Source organism: Oratosquilla oratoria, chromosome 16 (assembly GCF_046742065.1).
Source record: "Oratosquilla oratoria isolate Oo_2021 chromosome 16, ASM4674206v1, whole genome shotgun sequence".
NCBI lineage: Eukaryota > Metazoa > Arthropoda > Malacostraca > Stomatopoda > Squillidae > Oratosquilla > Oratosquilla oratoria.
In genome coordinates, this window is record NC_134792.1 from 54,588,641 (window position 1) to 54,604,855 (window position 16,215).

General features: G+C 41.2%; 1 protein-coding gene across 1 annotated transcript in view; it reads right to left on the reverse strand.

The window, feature by feature from the left end:
- The window catches only part of Cbs (Cystathionine beta-synthase), a 168,668-nt gene that overhangs the window by 147,998 nt on the left and 4,455 nt on the right, over nt 1–16,215 (reverse strand). The gene's annotated exons all lie outside the window — the stretch shown is intronic.

Consider the following 16,215-nt stretch of genomic DNA (forward strand, 5'->3'; position numbering starts at 1 on the left):
AAGGATTACAAAGGCATGCCGACAGGAGACCTTTTGATCCATATCTAGGTCGGATGCAAAAAAAAAAAAAAAAAAAAAAATCATATTAATAATAAATTAAAACTATAACAATGTAAATAACAATTAAAATACATAAATAAATGCATTGGTATAGTTGAATAACAAACAAACAGGTAAATAGTAAATGATAATAAATTGACATATAACTAATAATAAATGAAAATCAGACAGACAAATTATAAAAAACAAAAACAAATAATATAACATAAATTATGATAATTACAGCATCTTACGAACTAACGATTTATATAGCTTGTTAATGAGTGATGGACTTTTGAAATCAAACGATCGCGCAATCAATCCCAGAATCTTATTTGCTTTCTCAGAGGCTGAAATACACTGCTTGGATGATTTGAGGTCGTTACTGATAATTACGCCGAGATCTTTTTCACTATCCACTTTTGTTAACGAATTTCCAAATAACTTGTAATCGTACTTACTGTTATTTTTACCTATGTGCATTACCTTGCATTTACTTGTGTTAAATTTCATTAGCCACTTTTCAGACCATTGCTGTAATTGATCTAAATCTTCTTGAATATCTAATTGGTTTGAGTGATCATTTGCCACTCCGCACAGTTTTGTATCATCAGCAAATTTGGAAACAGTAGATTTTAGTCCATGGTCTATATCATTTATATATACTATGAATAGAAGTGGCCCTAGAACGGAACCCTGAGGAACTCCACTTGCAACACTTTTCCATCCAGAAGTTTTTCCATTTAAAACAACTCTCTGTTTTCGACCTTTCAACCAATTACTAGTCCAACCTAATAGGCTACCACTTATTCCATGCAAAGCTAATTTAGTAAGTAGTCTTTCGTGTGGGACGGTATCAAAGGCTTTTGCAAAGTCTAGATATATTAAATCTATATTGTTTCTTTTGTCATAATTCGAGATAACTGTGTTGTAGAATTCGAGTAAGTTAGTCACGCAAGAACGTTTCCGTCTGAAACCATGTTGGCTATCATTTATCAAACGGTTACTTTCTAAATGATATTCGATAGCATCTCTGATGATAGTTTCCATTATTTTTCCTACGATCGAAGTCAAACTAATAGGCCTATAGTTATTTGGTTTCTTTTTGTCACCTTTTTTGAATATGGGAGTAACGTTAGCTAGCTTCCATTCTCTTGGGACATCTCCGGATATGATGGATTTCTTGAAAATAATTTCTAATGGAACAACAATCTCATTTTTCATTTCCTTTAAGATTCTTGGATGCCAACCGTCAGGCCCTGGTGTTTTATTAACTTTGAGTTTGTCTATACACCTTTTAATTGTTTCTTTTGTTATATTTACCGTAGTAAGTTTACCCCAGACTTTTCACAGGTTTCAGTTTGGAATTCACTTTGAGGTGTTTCGTTTACGAATACCGAGCTAAAATAATTGTTTAAGAGATTACACATTCCTTCATTTGAATATTCAAGTTGACCGTCAGCAGATAATAGTGGACCAATGTGATTCCTAACAAGCTTTTTATCTCTAATGTAACTATAGAATTCTTTGGGATTCTCTTTGGATTTCTCAGCGATGTTCATTTCGTATTGTCGTTTTCTTTTTCTTATTGTCTTTTTTAAATCTCTCTGTATTGATACATAACTTTCATAGTCATTAGATGCACCCGAGCACTTATATTTCTTATAAGCCTGTCTCTTTTTAGCAATACTTTTTTCAGTTTCTTTGTCGAGCCACTTTGGGCGAGCCTGATTTGGGGGACGTCTGTCCTTAAAAGGAATGTAAGTTTGAATCATCTTAGTGAGCGTATTTTGAAATATTTCCCACATCTGATCTACAGGCCTTTCGTTTAATTTTGCCTCCCAATCTGTAAGCTGAAGCTCCTGACGTAGTTCTATGAACTGAGCTTTACTGAAATCGGGTATTTTAGAAGCACAAGTATCTATTCTAAAATTGTTTAGGAGTTTGAATCTGACTAAGTTGTGATCGCTATTTGCAACAGATTCACCGACTTCTACATCAGTTGCCATGCTTTCGCGGCTAGTGATCAATAAATCGAGTAAGTTTCCATATCTTGTGGGCTCTTTTACATGCTGAATTAAGTAATTGTCACCAAGAAAATCAATCAAGCGACTACCTATATGGCCATGTTCAAGGGTCATCCAATCAATGTCAGTAAAATTGAAATCACCCATTATCAATAAATCCCGGTTGCAGAAACTAGACAGTTCTTGAAATAACAGTTTGTCGTCTGCTAATGGTAATGTCTTTGGCCTATATATTACACCTATATTCATTTTTTGTCCATTTGTTTGGGTTAACTCAACCCACAAACTGTCATATGCATCCTGTTTCACTTTCTCTAAAACACAAGCATGAACATTGTTTTTAACGTACAATAGAACACCCCCACCTTTCTTGTGGTTTCTATCCTGATGAAAGTGTTTAAATCCCGCAATATTAAATTCAGCTTCGAACTCTGTACCATTTAACCATGTCTCAGTTATTCCTATCATATCGAGATTTTCGCTTTTGACATACGCCTGTATTTCTTGAAATTTGTTCCTAATACTACGAGCATTAAAGTACATAGTTTTAAGAAACTCCTGATTATTTCTTTTTGACACATTTTGAGTTTCAATATCATGTCTTATATTATCATTTTGTTTTTTATTTAGCTACACTCGTGGGGATCCCGTCTTTATTTAATCATAGCTATCTGTAAACTCTCTTCCGCCTTGACCTTGGGCTATATCATATTCTAAACTATTCCAACTCGATTAATTTTCCATGGAAAACATGTTTTCGTCATCTTTCAGATGCGTGTGAGGGAGCATGCATGTATGTGTGTTACGCGTGTACGTGCATGTCCGCGCACACTCTCTGTAGGTGTGTCCTAATACACTATCAACAATCCTAAAGCACGGACGAACAATAGTCCTATTTGCCCTAACAGCTGATGATCACCAAAGTGGCCACACCCGATAGCTTCGCAGCTGCATTTCTGCACATTTCTTTCAGAGAGAGAGAGAGAGAGAGAGAGAGAGAGAGAGAGAGAGAGAGAGAGAGAGAGAGAGAGAGAGAGAGAGAGAGAGAGAGAGAGGCAGAGAATAAATTATAAGCGTAATTCAGTTCCTGCACATCACAATAAGGTAACCACATACTTTCTCCCCGTCTCTCTCTCTCTCTCTCTTTTGGCGAAGTAGTTGTTCCCACTTTAAAATGGACTGACAAGTTTCTGTTCTTCGCAAATGAATAAATACATAAATAAATAAATATAACAGATAAATACATTATAAATAGATACAAAATAAAAAGATAAACAAAGACATAGCAAATAGATAAATAATGAAATGAATAAATGAAAAAGTAATCATATTTGTTTTCGAAATATAGACAGTGAACTCCCTCAACAGCTCTTTGCCGATGATAACCAGCGCTCCTCTCCCTGGGGACTGTATTACATCGAAGAGGTGGAGACTTTAGTCCCTCTTCACACTAGCGGTTTGTGCCGCGCGGAAACTGCAGCGGTACCGCATTGCCAAGGGAAAACTGGACGGTTGTGTGTGAACGCCTCCAATGACTTTCACTGTAATTGGACTGCCGCGGTTGGAAACGCTAGTGTGAACAGGGCCCTTGAGGTGCCAAGGATTGAGGCGGGCAGCAGGAGGGACGAAGAGTGGAAATTTTCTCATTTACTTAATTATTTATTATTTTTCTTTTGTAGAGACTAGTTTTCAACCATAGAATAATGCTGCAGAAGGGACGAAGAGTGGAAATTTATTTGATTTGATTTATTTAATATTTTTCTTTTGTAGAGACTAGTTTTCAATCATAAAATAATGCTGAGTTGCTCTGGACCGTAGGGGCGTCACGAAAGGAGGATCAGAATTGCTATTTAGCTTCGAATATCCATCAATAGAACCGGCAGTGTCGATCATTATTGTCACAAATAAGTGTTTTGGTAAATAATAGACGTATAATTTATAATAACAAATGATGAATAACATAAGATAAATAATACATAAATATACATGTCTTATAAATAAGAAGAAATTGTCATGAATAAACAGATATGTAATAAATGTGAACGTAAACAATTGTAGCAAATTTTGGAGAAAAAACAACGAATTTGATTCTTTTTTCGTCGTACAAGCGTGGAAGTAATTATCAACTTAAATGAGAACCAGAAGGGCTTGTACTCGTGAGGGTTCCGCATATTGGTTCCGCATACAAACAGACACACACACATTAAAGATGGAAGGGCATTTTAAGAGGTCATGAGAGTAAATTAAGACAGAACACGTCTAAAGGGATGTAAAGAAATAGTTTTCAAGGTAGATTCATACGTAGAGTAGCTAAAAAGGCAATACAGTCCAAACTCAAACAATACGTGCATTCAAATCAGAATAGAATCCCCTGGCGACAGAAAAAAAAAGCACAAGATGGATCCTCGCAGTTTCCGGGTCGGAGCAGTATCTCCGATGTCCTCCTCGGTGCGGCGACGAATCGTTCGCTCCCGTCCGGGTCCTCCACGACTGGGGGAGCAGTTCGACCGAAGGAGCAGGAGGCCGACCGGCGGAGACCAGGAATGCAAAGGACAAGAATCGCTGGTCGGCCTGGATCGCTGGATTAGTATAACAGAAGGATATATCATGGAGGTCGGTCGGCCTGGAAATAATCGAAAAGGAACAAGGCCGACCGACCGGGGTATAAGCAAGACATAGCGCGACAGGAAAGGAAGCCGACCAGTTAGGAAAGAGAAAAAGAAAAGACAAGAAAACCGGTCGGCTGGGAAGTCGTAAAGAAATTTTGAAGAGCACGGGAGGACGGTCGACCAAAGAAGAGTACAGGATCGAGGTCGGCCGTCCGGGTAAGCTGGAACGTTTATACAGAAAGGAATTCCAAAGGAGGTCGGCTGGCAGACAATGCGTAAAGGAACGATGCCAGCCGACCGGGTAAAAGGATAAGACATAGCTTGTTGGAATGGAGGTCAGCCGGTCGGCATGGAAAGAAACAAGTAAAGATTGGAAGCCGACTGGCTGACCGGGAGGAGCTCTCCCTCAGCTGAATAATAGTCTTCTGATGCTGACCAGAACGAAAATCACCCAGTACCAAAAAGAATATAGGGGAAATTGAGAGAATCCAGAGAACAACTACGAAGATGGCACCAACACTATCAAAACTGTCATGTCAAGAGAGATGGTCAAAAGTAGAATTGCCGGCTCTCGAACAAAGAGAATGAGGTGACTTCCTGACTATCGACAGAGTCATGTCTGTGTTGTTAATAAGAATCATAAGGGTGGGGGAGAGAACCTAGTAAACGCCCTTCCCATCCCCCGCTGGTATGCAAATGTACATTAAGCTCATGGGCATTTCTCCTTTGCATCATGTGACGCGAAGAAGTTGTCGCAATGTTTACATTCCAATCCCTCTTGGGTCTTTCTTCGTGTGGCCCAGTAGGCGAGGGAGGGAAGGGAGAGAAGTCCACGTTTAAGGACACGTAACTGAAGTATTCACCTGTTTATGAGTTAAACCCTAACCAAAATAGGTACCACGAGGCTGTCAATAAAATAGCCGGGCGTTACATAGGTGGCGTACCAAACGTTTATTACGCAATAACCCCCAATCCCATCCCTCTGCCTCTTGCTGTGTTTTCGTCTTCGTTTTCAAGGGCACAATGTGATGGTAGTCCTTGTCCTTCGTTTCTTCTCTTTCTGGGGGCAGTACCAGCGTGTCCACTCGGACATTGGTGAACCTTTACAGGCGTTTCCGGGTTGGGCAGCCAACGACTGGGCGCCCGGGAGAAAGATCTTTAGCCAAGGGTGGATGGCATTCGGCCTCACAAGACTGTGTGTTCACGCCATTCATCGCAATCGCAATGGCCTTGGATCGCGTGTCTCATTTGTGATCGACATTTATTGACGGCCATTTACACGGTCAAACTCAATTTGTCAAACAAGTGTTTGAAGTGATGTTTCATGGTGTGAATGGGGTTATTTGGTTGCCAAACGCGTTTGGCAACCAAATACCTCATTCGCACGGTCTGACATCACTTCAATCACTTGTTTGACTGTTTGACCGTGTTAATGGCTCTTTACCCTCCCACACACAACATTTTGCCCATAAGAGCTGGAATGCCGACCTGTGATGTTATAATGCTCTTTCTAGCCCTGGGCGGGGATCGAACTCAGGCCGCTGAATTAGCGGTCGAGCACGCGCCTCACCATCTAGCCGGTGTCATGATGTGATTGTAATGTACAGAAAAGTAGCTACATTCGTGGAGATCCCGTCTTTTTTTAATCATAGCTATCTGTAAACTCTCTTCCGCCTTGACCTTGGGCTATATCATATTCTAAACTATTCCAACTCGATTCATTTTCCATGGAAAACATGTTTTCGTCATCTTTCAGAAGCGTGTGAGGGAGCATGCATCTATGTGTATTACGCGTGTACGTGCATGTCCGCGCACACTCTCTCTGTAGGTGTGTCCTGATACACTATCAACAATCCTAAAGCACGGACGAACAATAGTCCTGTGCGCCCTAACAGCTGATGATCACCAAAGTGGCCACACCCGATAGCTTCGCAGCTGCATTTCTGCACATTTCTTTCAGAGAGAGAGAGAGAGAGAGAGAGAGAGAGAGAGAGAGAGAGAGAGAGAGAGAGAGGAGAGAGAGACAGGCAGAGAATAAATCATAAGCGTAATTTAGTTCCTGCACATCACAATAAGGTAACCACATACTTTCTCCCCGTCTCTCTCTCTTTTGGCGGAGTAGTTGTTCCCACTTTAAAATGGACTGACAAGTTTCTGTTCTTCGCAAATGAATACATAAATATAACAGATAAATACAAGATAAATAAATACAAAATAAAAAGATAAACAAAGACATAGCAAATAGATAAATAATGAAATGAATAAATGAAAAAGTAATCATATTTGTTTTCGAAATATAGACAGTGAGCCCCCTCAACAGTTCTTTGCCGATGATAACCAGCGCTTCTCTCCCTGGGGACTATATTACATCTAAGAGGTGGAGACTTTAGTGACGTTTAGTCCCTGTTCACACTAGCGGTTTGAGCCGCGCGGAAACTGCAGCGGTACCGCAATGCCAAGGGAAAACTGGCGGTTGTGTGTGAACGCCTCCAATGACTTTCACTGTAATTGGACTGCCGCGGTTGGAAACGCTAGTGTGAACAGGGCCTTTGAGGTGCCAAGGGTTGAGGCGGGCAGCAGGAGGGACGAAGAGTGGAAATTTTCTCATTTACTTAATTATTTATTATTTTTCTTTTGTAGAGACTAGTTTTCAACCATAGAATAATGCTGCAGAAGGGACGAAGAGTGGAAATTTATTTGATTTGATTTATTTATTATTTTTCTTTTGTAGAGACTAGTTTTCAAACATAAAATGATGCTTGAGTTACTCTGGACCGTAGGGACGTCATGAAAGGATCAGAATTGCTATTTAGTTTCGAATATCCATCGATAGAACCGGAAGTGTCGGTCATTACTCTCACAAATAAGTATTTTGGTAAATAATAGATATATAATAATAAATGATGAATACAACAAAATAAATAATATATAAACATAAATGTCTTATAAATAAGAAGAAATTGTCATGAATAAACAGATAAGTATGTAATAAATGTGAACGTAAACAGTCGTACGAAATGGGTGAAATTAGCAAATTGTGGAGAAAAAACAGCGAATTTGGTTCTTTTTTGGTCATACAAGCGTGGAAGTAATTACCAACTTGAATGAGAACCAGAGGTGCTTGTACTCGTGGGGATCCGCATATTGGTTCCATATACAAACACACACGCACAATTAAAGATGGAAGGGCATTTTAAGAGGTCCTAAGAGTAAATTAAGACAGAACACATGTCTAAAGGATGTGAAGAAGTACAATTTTCAAGGTAGATTCATACGTAGACTAGCTAAAACGGCAATATAGTCCAAACTCAAACAATACGTGCATTCAAATCAGAATAGAATCGCCTGGCGACAGAAAAAAAAAAAGGACGCAAGATGGATCCTCGCCGCTTCCGGGTCGGAGCAGTATCTCTGATGTCCTCCTCGGTGCGGCGACGAATCGTTCGCTCCCGTCCGGGTCCTCCACGACTGGGGGAGCAGTTCGACCGAATGAGCAGGAGGCCGACCGGCGGAGACCAGGAATGCAAAGGACAAGAATCGCCGGTCGGCCTGGATCGCTGGATTAGTATAACAGAAGGATATATCATGGAGGTCGGTCGGCCTGGAGATAATCGAGAAGGAACAAGGCCGACCGACCGGGGAAACAGCGAGACATAGCGCGACAGGAAAGGAAGCCGACCGGTTAGGAAAGAGCAAAAGAAAAGTTAAGAAAACCGGTCGGCTGGGAAGTCGTAAAGAACTTTTGAAGAGCACGGGAGGACGGTCGACCAAAGAAGAGTACAGGATCGAGGTCGGCCGTCCGGGTAAGCTGGAACGTTTATATTGAATGGAATACAAAAGGAGGTCGGCTGGCAGAGAATGCGTAAAGGAACGATGCCAGCCGACCGGGTAAAAGGATAAGGTATAGCTTGTTGGAATGGAGGTCAGCCGGTCGGCATGGAAAGAAACAAGTAAAGATTGGAAGCCGACCGGCTGACTGGGAGGAGCTCTCCCTCGGCTGAATAAGTCTTCTCATACTGACCAGAACGAAAATACAGAAGTGCAGCAGAAGGGACGAATAGTGGAAATTATTATTATTATTTTAAGTAGAGACTAGTTTTCAACCATAAAAGGATGCTGAGATGCTCTGGACCGTAGGGGTGTCAAGAAATGAGGGTCAAAATTGCTTCTTAGCTTCGAATATCCGTCGATAGAGTTGGTTGTCTCGGTTGTGTCGATCAATTCGAATAAAATCACAACTTTGACATATTATGCCCCAAAAAAGTATTCTACTTTAATAACAAATATATGATTAATAATAAATTATATAAAATGAATATTTATAATTTATATATTATATGTCTTATATACAAGAAAAATGTAATGAATAAATGTGAATGTCAACTGTTGTACGAATAGGTAAAAAAAAAAATATATATATATATAAAAAAAAATCTGGTTTCCCGTACAACCGTTGATGTCAATGAGCTGAATGAGAATCAGAATTATTGGTAATCGTGGGGCTCCGCAAATTGCAATTTGCTTAAACAAATAGCGATGAAATTATTTCACCATCTCTGCACTGCAAGCCGGCACCCCAACTCTCGTGGGCAAGAATTTGTGTGCTCTCATTTGGGAGGGTAATGGCTGTTGATCACAAGTCCAACATGTGGTCCAAGGTCACGGTGAATCACACACACACACACACACACGACTCGACGGTGCAGTGGTAATGTTCACAACTGCTAACCCAGCGGTCTGAGTTCGAATCCCGCCCAGGGTTAAAATAAATTCAGTATCATTGCGCTGCGAGCCGTTACTCCAACTCTTGTGGGCGGGGACGTGTGTGTGTGTGTGTGTGTGTCAAGCCACAACATTACCCACAGATTGGTCATACATGAGCTCTGGGCTCTCATCCGTGAAGGTAGTAGCTGCCGATCACGAGTCTAACACGTGATCCAAGACAATGGTGAACGACATGCACACCCAAGAATGTCAGCAATCCTATGCTGTCAGCGTACGTGCTTTCAGTGGCCTAGTGGTAGTAGTACAGGTAGTGGAGGTGGTTGTGGAGGCAGAGGTAGTGGAGGTGGTTGTGGAGGCAGAGGTGGTGCAGAAGGTGGAAGAGGTGGTAGGGGAGGTGGAAGAGATGGTGGTGGAGGTGGAAGAGATGGTGGTGGTGGAGGTGGAAGAGATGGTGGTGGTGGAGGTGGAAGAGATGGTGGTGGTGGAGGTGGAAGAGATGTGGAGGTGGTTGTGGAGGCAGAGGTGGTGCAGAAGGTGGAAGAGGTGGTGGGGGAGGTGGAAGAGATGGTGGTGGAGGTGGAAGAGATGGTGGTGGTGGAGGTGGAAGAGATGGTGGTGGTGGAGGTGGAAGAGATGGTGGTGGTGGAGGTGGAAGAGATGGTGGTGGTGGAGGTGGAAGAGATGGTGGAGGTGGAGGAAGTGGATGTGGTGGAGGAAGTGGATGTGGTGGATGTGGGGGTAGTGGTGGAGGAAGTGGATGTGGTGGATGTGGGGGTAGTGGTGGAGGAAGTGGATGTGGTGGATGTGGGGGTAGTGGTGGAGGAAGTGGATATGGTGGAAGAAATTGATGTGGGGGTAGTGGTGGTGGATGTGGGGGTAGTGGTGGAGGAGATAGTGGTGGTGGATATGGTGGTAGTGAGGAGGGGTTACTGGCCTCAGGCTTTGGGAAAAGCCTACGTGTCTCTAGAGGTGTACTAGCCTCGACCCTCACACCACTAGGACTACCACTGCCATCATCAACCGAACCCAAAAACCATGTCCACACTCCTTCAGACCAATAAATTCGTCAGTCCTTTAGCCAGAATAAATATGTAAAACGTAAGTCACACTGTCGAGGGTGTTCAACATTCTACCTGCCATCAGGCGATTTCATTCAGCCAAGAAGGGGAGAGAGAAGAGAGAGAGAGAGAGATGAGAGGGAGAGGAGAGAGATGAGAGGGAGAGGAGAGAGAGAGAGGAGAGAGAGAGAGAGGAGAGAGAGAGAGAGGAGAAAGAGAGAAAGAGAGAGAGGAGAAAGAGAGAAAGAGAGAGAGGGAGGAGAGAGAAAGAGAGAGAGGGAGGAGAGAGAAACAGACAGAACGAACCTTCCAATTATAGTCTGCGGCGGCACGCCCACCGCTGCCTCTCTTTTCCCTCTTTTCTGGGGGAATATACTTCACTCTTTTCTATCTTTAACCCCTTTCAACCACATGATGTCAAACAACCGTCAGCTTTCTTTGTAATGTTTAAAAACTTGTAGTTGTGAAAATATACTGTAGTTATTTAATAACTATAATACCCTGACAGTGTCACCAAGTATTGATGCATTAGGACAAGTGTTCCACGAATTTACTCTTCACGAAGTTGGTTTACCCCCACAGCTTCCTTCCTTCCTTCCTCGTCTACTCACGCGTAATTAGAGAAGACGAGGAGAAACCCCTCCCTGCCCCGTCAATTCATCACCCATTCACAACCTTTCTCCACTCACGCCTATTTTTGGCCCTCTCCCTTCCCAACTCAACAGGCATTCCTCTTATATATTTTCACCCAAGGACGCCTTCACCCCGTTCATTCATCTTATTCTCGGTCTTCCTCTCAAGTTCACTGCATCCACCTTTGCTTTCCATAGCATTTACTAATCTTTCCTCACTCTTTCCCTCCGCTTCACCTTATTTCTCACTCTACCTATCCTCGTAAATCCCACCATATGTCTCAAACATTTTTATCTCAAGCACATAAGATAAAACATGCCGCAAGAGGACCAACAACAGAAAACTATGCGGAAGGTGGGAAGGTAAACAGAAAGGGAAAACAGAAGAGGAAAATGAAAAGAGACGAGGAAAAGTGAGGCTCTTTCAAACCACAAGCAAGGGCTTCCTCGACGACAGCATCCTCCTCTTCCTCCTCTCAGGGCGTCCTCAACCCCGAACTATCTCACGCCACTCAGCACTGTCAATACCTTATCCTGTTATCACTCCTATCTAATCCTTCCACTGCCTCCTATCAGCCAGGGCCTCTGCATCGCTCTTGGTGGGGTCGCGGCGATCTTCCTGCTGGGGGGCCACTTCGAAGATGGGATTCCTCAGGCACTATCAGGCGCCACCAAGGCTGTCTGCTATAATCCCCCAACCCCCCCACCCCACCCCCAGGGCTACGTTAACCCCCTTTCGTGCAGACTGGCGCGTTTCCTTTCATAACCCTCAGGGGTTAACTTTTGATCAAGGATTAGTGGCACAATGACTGCCTGGTTGGTGACACACGCCTTTATTCGGCTTTGGGGCCTAACTGCATAGTGCATACATACATATACCAAAGGCTTTTTCCCCCTACATGGGGGGTAGCCAAAAAGAAAAAGGCATAGAACCACTCCCACCCATTCCATTTCCTATATATTCCACTCTCCTCCCTCCCTCTTATCTTGGCACCTCCTGGATGACGGGTCATCCCTGCATCCTGTCCACTGCCCTGGGTCAGAAGCAGTGTCGCAAGACACAGCACATCCACAGTAAGGCCGCTTCATAAATTCGGCGACCCCCTCTCTCCGTCCCTCCATAGTAGATAGTAAAACTGTCCTGACCTTTTTTTCTATATGTAGAAATTATGTTGACGCCTACAATATAACAATGAAATTAATAATAATAATAATAATAATAATAATAATAATAATAATAATAATAATGGTAATATCAGTGATAACTGATAATAGTAATAGTAACAATATCAGTAATAATAACTAAAGGACATTCATCTACCACTAATAACAAATGTTAATGATGATGATCATAATAATAATAACTATAATAATAATACAAATAGCAACATCAATAATGATAAATAACGACATCACTAATACTACTATAAATTATGGTATCAATAACGATTATATAATAATAACATACCACGAGCTTCTTCCCCCTCACAAGGGGGGTAGCCAATTCAAAGGCATGTGCCCACTCCCATCCACCGCCCTAGTTTCCCTCTCTCATCTTAGCTCCTCGTGGATGACGGGTCATACCTGCATCCCGCCCTCTGCCCTTGATCAAAAGCAATGCAGCAAGACACAGCACATCCACAGCAAGGCCGCTTCACTTAATCGGCGACCCACCCCCCTCCCTCCCCGTACCTTCATGCAGAAAATAGAAAAGACTAGGAGAAATCCCTTCGGGCTGTGTCAAAATGTCATCTATATTAATGTGCATTATCAATTGCACAGTAGCATGTACACAATGTCTTAAGGATTGTTTTGGGGCGCCCCTACGGACCAGAGCCACACATGATTTTGTCTGTGTTAGAGTAAAATATCTACTAATAAAGAAATGACACTACTTTTGTACTAGAATGTCCCTCTGTTATCCTGTTTCCTTGACAGTCTTGTACCATTTCTTTGAATATATTTTTTATTTACACCTCCGTCTCCTGTGGTAAGGGGAGGAAGGATTCTGCCGCAGAGTTTCCCTCGTAAGAGATGACAAAGTGGGATGAGTGATGGGACTAGGTACCTTGCTCTCTGTAAAATTATCCTACGAGAAGTCAAGGCATAAGAGGTATGCGAGATTTCCGACCAGAACCCTAAAATTTGGGTTATTGATGATAATAATAATAATAATAATAATAATAATAATAATGACAATAATAATAACAATAAACACTAAGAAATAATAACTGATTATAGTAATAATAATAGCAGTAAACAATAAAATATAATGCAATAACAGTATAAAATATATTTAAAAAGTCAGATAAACAATAAATTAATAATCTACGTCAGGGTTACGACCGCTGCAGCCTTCAATCATTCAAAAGGCAATGCCGACAACAGTTATCAGCGTCAACACGCGCACGTCGTCGATCCACAAAAAAAAAAAAAAAAAAAAAAAAATATATATATATATATATATATATATATTATATATATATATATATACATATATATATATATATATATATATATATATATATATATATATATCGCGCTGAATGCCTTAAATAGATTTTCTCAATCTTTGTGAATATTACTTTCACCTCATTCTTCCCTTAGTTTAGGAACGTTTAGTCCTCGTAACCCGAAAAAGAGCAAAAATAAATATATAAACAAATGAATATAATTAAATAAACAAATAATAATAATCATGACGCACTCTCCATTCTCCACCACCGGCCCTGTTACCACTCCAGACAAATTCCCAGGCAGACTGGTGATCCATCCCCGTCGTTTCTATGCAGATAAGCCCTATCTGACACACAACACCACGTGCCACAGGACACTTTCCCGGGAATGCCCACTCCACTCTATCTCTCAGAGATAACCCAAATCTGACATCACAAATTTCAACTCTTCCGTTGTCATATATATATATATATATATATATATATATATATATATATATATATATATATATATAATATATTATACAATTTATATAGTATATAGACATTTGTTGCATCTATTTACAGTAAATTACATAAAAACAAAAATTATAAATAAAGATTCTAAAAAAATTCGATCAAGAAAAAATATATTTTCATATATTCGATCCCTGTATTTAACTTATGGATTAATTTAGCCTTATTGCAAAATTAATATCAAGTATTACCCTCCACCACCTCGTAAAATATGTGGATAACAAGGCGTAGCATATTACATAATCAACGATAATCTTCTGGGTATTATATATCTACCCCCCACGTCATTTTTCAACCCCTCTCCCCCCAGGGCGTGGTAAATTTACCCCCCCCTCCCATCCCCTAACTCTCTTCTTCTCCACCTCACTTCCATCAACTCCCCCCTCCCCCTCTTCTGTCGTTGTCATACTGGCCCCTCTTACACACACGCATGTCAATCAAGAACCTATTTTGACCCCTTCTACATTTGTTGCAGAGGTTCACAAACTAAGCTGTGCGTCATTTCCTTCATGGTAAACACAATGGCGGGCGCCAAAGATGTAAGAACAAGAAAACGATATATATATAATGAATGAAATAATCAATATGAATATAAAATTTATTAAAATATCTCGTAGATAAACCCTCACGGGTCCCATGAGGGTTGTCGCGTCATGGCGAGGGAACCACTGGTCTAGTGCAAGACGTTTTTATTCACTTGGTGACGACTTTGGAGAAAACGGGGGTCCATAGGGACCCCCGTTTTAAACAGAGCCTAACGCCCCAGCTGAACAATACTCCCTAGCCAGAATAAGAGTACTAAAGGTCACAGCAGCGAGGGTACTGTGCCCCTCTAGAAGTCACAATTGGATGTAAAGTGAAAGAACACGCTACCGCGCATTGCAGGAACGAGGGGGGGAGGGAACGAGAGGAATCTTCTTCTGGGGGGAGGGGGATTGCCCATGGACACCTGTGTCCCCTTCGGGTTTACAAGGATGACCTCAAGTGTTTACAGATCGAAAACTAGAGCGAGTGAGTGGATGTCAAACGATATATTTCAGTGTTGAAATTCTCTGCAGGAGATTGAAGATAACAGGTGCTCTGTCAGGAGTTCACAAGTGCAAAAATATTATGAGCTATTGATATACTGTTCCACGACACTCGCACCTCCAAACAAGATAATGCACGTGTGCGTGTGTATGCGTGAGAGGTAATGGAGGGTGGGGGCGATGTTGAGGGGGAGATGGCTCAAAGTATAGAAAAAAAAAATGAATAAAGAGGGGGAAGTGGACGAGATGGAAGGGTGAGGTTACGATTATAAGAACATAAGAATTGCTTGTAATAGGACAGAATTCCTCTCACATTATCCCACCTCTAATAATGTTTTTAGTTCGTAATGACGGTTTTCTTAGAAACGTAAGATGCTTGGATGGTTGAAAATCATCCTAGATTACAAAGTGTGCAAGTGCATGTGGACCAGCTGATAAATACTGTATTCACCTGTTATCTTCTGGCTATATTTACAACTGCTCATTTTCCTCGACATATTTTACATAACTATCCTTTTGGTATGCTTTTTCTTTTACCTCACAATTTCTACTGTTTTATTCACTTATGGTTTGGGCACATCATGTTTTCTGATATTTGTCTATTGTTCTACTGTATATGGGACACTATATTAAAATGTTTCTCTATCCAACTTGGCTACATTAAATAGCTATCATGAGATTATTTTATTTTACCCAACTGAGGGAATTCCAGAGGATATGCTTTTAGACACTACACAATGAGGACCTCATAATCCATTTGTGATGCAAAAACACTAGGATACCATGCATACTTTCTGTAAATTACAAATTGGCTGTAGGCCATGGAATAAAGATTTCCTTGTTAAGGTTATTCTATGGTCTTTCTCATATTCAGTTTTTCCTAAAACTGCACGCCCTCCTACAGTTCTATCATGGCACCTTTCCCCATTCCAAACACCTCTCAACCTTGAACAAGTACAAGACACCATGGGCCATGACAATTCTGTAGACATCCCGACTTGACCCATCAAAGTTATACACTACACTAACATGGTATGTGAATCTTTCCAAAATGCCAATGTCTTCATCATATACATGGACAGAGTGAAATGTATTATTTAATAGGCCCCCCAAATGCCTTGACTT